The sequence below is a fragment of the Mastigoproctus giganteus genome, chromosome 3, assembly GCF_048544385.1.
Source record: "Mastigoproctus giganteus isolate SK-2022 chromosome 3, ASM4854438v1, whole genome shotgun sequence".
Classification (NCBI taxonomy): Eukaryota; Metazoa; Arthropoda; class Arachnida; order Uropygi; family Thelyphonidae; genus Mastigoproctus; species Mastigoproctus giganteus.
The window spans coordinates 118797772-118803391 of record NC_143577.1 but is presented as its reverse complement, the minus strand read 5'-3'; positions in this window follow the sequence as shown (position 1 = coordinate 118803391).

The following is a 5620-nucleotide window of genomic DNA, read 5'->3' as shown; positions in this document are numbered from 1 at the left end:
TTAGTTAAAATTTGTTTCGCCGATAGCGAAAAATGGGAATGGGAGTAACAAGTTAACTATTGCTAATAAATGCAGTTTCAGCAAACAGAATTTTTAAAAATATATAGCCTTCGTTGTGAAAAATAATAATGAAGATGTCGTTGGTGGTGAATATGTAGGTGCCACTGCTGCCAATTATTATTAATTTATTAGGTGTGTGGAATATATTTCCTAATAATAAGGCTGCAGTAATGTTTTTGGTACCCATCTTGGCTAATCTGAAGCAGAAGTTCCAGCATTACACTGGAAGCCAAAATAACGGAGGAGGCTCTAGTCTAACGGTTACTGGCAACGTGCCATGTCATTAATAGTTCCTATGGACCAAATACTTCCTTCCTCATATAAGAGCTTGTACCTGGCTACGATTAGGATTTCTCATTTTCTAGGTGGAGCCGCGGAGTTGCATCAACACTATTTTTTGTTGGCTTCTGATGAATTATAAATGTTTTAACTATACAAGAACCTGTTGTTTGTAAAGATTAAGCTATTCTTAAAGCGATTACAATTTAAAAATGCATCAGTATCTGAGGGAAATTTACTTTCACGATTCACTTTTCTTATATACGAATATATAATACTGGAGAAAGAAGTACGTAATTTCAAAGTTGGACATAACTGCATTTGCAGACACGTTTTTGCAAATTCTAGTGACAAGACAGTGAACGAAACTATTTCCTTTGATATGATATCCCCATCCATTAATTACCTACCATTTGGTATCACAAAAAATTGATAGAAAAAGCGACAGAAAAATAGAATAGCTGAAGGATTATGTGGAAATGTAAATAAGAAATATTAACACCAAATGATGATGTTGTATGGCCAGATCGATATTTTACGTGAAACCATTTCACATAAGATAAAAATGCGATGCGTACACAAGAGGAATATCTAAAAATAAGATAATTTAACTTTATTGCCTTATATTTTATTCATGAAATATTCAATATTAATTTATAATATTTTGATGGTAATGATTTTCCTTGAATTCTACTTATTACTGGAGACTGGATAAAAATAGAACTCAAAAAATAATAATTATTTGATAATTATTTGAATTAGAATTATTCGACTGCAAGTAGTACATCAAATATAAACACGCTGTTTCCCAATATAGCATATTGGCATATTTTTTCTTATGTATTTACATAAATTATTCCTAAGAACGGCTACTAACTGGTCGTTTCATTTTCATCTTAATTTGGCCTGTGTAACTTAAATTCCTCACTCAAATCATAACGGGGAAGGCGGCGGCTTGTTAAACTCTCGTGAGTAGTGGACTAGTTGCGATTATAATATCATTCGCTCACTTGATTTCGATTATGTGATTATTGAAATCCTTTCAAATATGGAATGGGATTTTAATAAATAAATAATTTTATAACAGATTAATAAATGATGCTTCGCTAAAACTAAGTTCAGTGTTCATGATGTCATCAAAGACTGTTCATACTGTTCAATCATTCTTTGATAAATGTACTTGTCACATTTCTGTAAACGTAAGAAGTCAAAACTGATCTGTTATGCTTTTAATTTTGTTTGATGTATTTATAAACACATCTTTGGTTAACAGTCAAATATCATAGTACTACATTTTATATATTTCTTGTCTTTATAGATAAGTATGTTATTAAAAACGTTTTTTTTTTTTTTTTGTTTATTTTGTACGTATGTTTATTTTTCAAACATGCATGCTGGCAATACAGAGAAATTTATGTTTTAAATTAATCTGTGTTGTACGCATCCACCTTTGGAAAATAAACGAAAAAAAATTGTTTTCAGTATGCAGATAGAGTAGCATACAATAATTCAGTCGAAAGATGAACAAAATTATATAATTTCATAAAGGAGCTTTTAATTCTGCCTAGTTACTTAAATTAGTTCTGGGGAGAGTAATCGCAACTAGTTCATATGGATTGTATGATTATTAGGTGGCGGATAAACGTGGATTACGATATATTTGGAGCTATATGACAGACGCAGCGCTTTATTGATCAATATGTTCAACATTAAGCATATCAAGATTAAGACAAAGTTATGATACAGTGGACCCTCGCTTGATGGGAATAAATAATACCTAGAAGGAGGCGCTTAATTGAAAGGTCGGCTAATGCGCCGTTTCTTTAGCTTGAAGAACAATTAGAAAAAAAAACATAGAATGGAAATCATAAATGGACATGTGCTAAGTACAAAGAACAATAACTGACCGATAAGAGGTAGCGTATAAATAATACTGGATATTAAAACTGCAGATAGTCTTCTCTATTGCACTGAGTTATAGGTAATTTTTTATCTAGTAGTTCGTCGTTAATCAATGCCACTATCTTTCTTTCCTCGCCATTATTAGGAAAAAATCTGTACACCCTGTCCAACAAAGCTGAAGAATACAGGATTTTAGAAATCTCCAATGTTAAATATCAGAATCTGCTCAGTTCCATTGGACGAAAATTACTTGTACTGGTGGCATCCAGAAATAAAACATTTTTTTCAGGCGAAGACGTCTTTTTATTGTACATTAATCCAACTAATGAATAGCGTTCGATTTTATTAGTTAAACTAAAACCGTTGTATAATTAGTATTCTAGTGCAGATTAAACTGATTACAGATACCGTCTCCTAATTTCCAGTACTTTGAGTGTCTATATCTTGAATTTTGGAATTCAAAAGTACATCACCAAGGGTGTCAAGGCTAATACTCAAGATTTCTAAGAGATACAAGTTAAAGATTATAATGATTTATGCACCAACATCGAGCCATGATAATGAAGAGGTTGAAGAAATGTACACCGAAATTGAGAGTCTTCTAGATGAGCAGAAAACCCACTACACTATTATTATGGGGGACTTCAATGCTAAGGTTGGAAAAAGGCAAAACAGCGCAGAAAGAGGAAATTTTGAAATTGGTGAAAGAAATAAAAGAGGTGAAAGACTTGTGGAATTTGCAGAATCTCAAGGACTGTCAGTAATGAACACTTTTTTCAAGAAAAGGGTGAATATAAAGTGGACATGGAAGAGTCCAAATGGATTAACAACTAATGAAATCGACTTCATCCTCATTAACAGAAGATATATTGTGAATGATGTTACCGTCCTAAATAAGGTAAATGTTGGAAGTGATCACAGAATGGTAAGATGTACACTTGATATAGATGTAGGAAAGGAAAGGAAAAAACTGACTCGAGTAAATAATACAAAGGTCTTTAAGATAACAGAGGAGGATAAAAAGCAGTATTTACTGGAACTTAAAAACAAGTTTGAGCTTCTGCAGACTGCTCAGGACCAAGATATCGATGAGGAATATTACAACTTTCTGAAAGTGATAAAGCCCAAGAAACCTATAGGGAAACAGAAATCCAAAGAAGAAAAAATTAGTCAAGAAACACTTGTCATGATGAACCGAAGACGACAAATGAAGAGCAAGAAAAACACTGACAGGGAGAAAATTTAGTATACTGAGTTATGTAAAGCCATTAGAAAGAGACTCAGAGAGGACATAAGAAGATTTAACACAAGAAAAGTAGAACAAGCATTAAGGGAAAACGAAGGATTTAAATCAGCAGCCATGAGCAGTAATACAGAAAGACAAATGATACTGAAACTGAAGAATAGCGATGGTGTACTTATAAACAGCAGAGAAGGCATAATTCAAATAGCAGAAGACTACTATAGAGAATTATACAAAGAGCGAGGGAATGATGCCAGCAGTGGGGAAGATGGATTGCAAATTAGCAACATATACGACATACCCGATATTCTTCCTGATGAGGTAGAACATGCATTGAAGAAAATGAAGAATCAGAAAGCCCCGGGGGAAGATGAAGTTATAAGGTATAAGGTATGTTCGTGTCAGACGGCGCCTGGGATTTCTCCCATCTCCGCGTATGTTCGCTGTATCGAGGACAGTACACTGTCAAGCCAGAGACTTGAAAGTGTGTGGGCCATGTCTGTGCAGTGTGATCTGTTGTGCCCATTGTTTGTCCGGCTTATTGGCCGCCAGGCCCCTAGTGGGGCCCGACGTTGCCCATACCCTGCCACGTGGAGGCTAGCCGGGTGTATCCAGTATCACAACAATTTGCTCTGGCAGGTCCTGCCACCTAGTTTCCTGGGATTTCAGTGGCTAGGGCCTATTTAAAAAAAAAAATAATAAAAATAATAAAAAAAAAAAATAAATAAATAAAATAAATAAATAAATAAAAAATAAAATAAAATAAAATAAAAAATAATAATAAAAGTAAAAAAATAAAATAAAATAGTAGTTAAAAAAAATAAAATAAAATAGTAGTTAAAAAAAAAATAAATATATATATATATATATATATATACGCGTTTGACGTTAATTCTTAAGGAGATTGCTGTTAGGAAATCACTGGTTTGAACGCTAGAAAGATGTGTTAAAAGGCCTAATAGGTCGGGCAGAATTTTGTTGTTCTTAAATTTAGACGTGTGGGCTATACGCTAGATGAAAGATAAAAGTAGGAGGGAGGGGAGGCTGAAGACTGGGGGGGTAGAAGTAGAAGTAAGGGGTCGATAGAGGAGATGACCCCTGCTAGACAGTATGGCATGCCCGTGCCACACCAGAGGGGAGTTTGGATGGCTGGTGGGGGAGACGAAGAAGAGTTATCTCCCCCTGCCATGGATAAGGTATACAGTTAGAGTGGGGGAAGAGACTGAAGACTGGGGTCAAAGGCAGAAGCATGGGGACGATAGAGAAGGCGACCTCAGGTGGTGAGTGAGGCAGGCGCATGCCTCACCAGGTGAAGAGATGGGTTGGCAGGGGAGGAAGGAAACAGAGCATGTCTCCTCTCCCTCCTGCCGGGGATAGGGAATTTTAAGATGAATAGGATAAGGGTATCCCATTCAGCTCGCCATATAGCATTTGGCAGCGGAGCTGCTAGTGGTTCTAGTCCGTTTCCAGGAGCGATCGGACCGAAGCATGATCGTTCATGGGGTGGTTCCCGTCCGTTCTGCAGTCTTTACCATCAAAAGGTCCGGGTTTGCTTATCGGCGTTTGTGGGGTCTTTCTTGTGACATTTCTCATCCATGTAGTGTTTGCGTCAATGTTGTTTATAGAGTCATTTCTCATTTATTCAACTTTAGGTCCACTTCAGGGTTTAGTGCCCTGATGATCGGAGGCCATTGGGTTCAGGCGTCTTCCGCGGGATGATTTCCTTCGAGGTTTGTACTTTTCTTATTGTGTCAGTGGTTGATTGCGGTTCGCTGCGATAAGAGCTCTCCGTCTTGTGAACAGGTAGAACATGCATTGAAGAAAATGAAGAATCAGAAAGCCCCGGGGTAAGATGAAGTTACTGTAGAGTTATTAAAATTGGGAGGAAGAGACACAACACAAAAACTGGCAAGGTTCTTCACAAAGTGCATTAGAAAAGGTGTGACGCCTAAGCAGTGGAATAATGCAATCATAGTTTTGCTGCATAAGAAAGGAGATAAATTAGAAATTGGAAATTATAGACAAATCAGCTTGCTATCCCACATCTACAAGTTGTTCACAAGGGTCATTACTAACAGATTAGAAAGAATACTTGATGAGAATCAACCGAAAGATCAAGCTGGCTTTACGACAGGA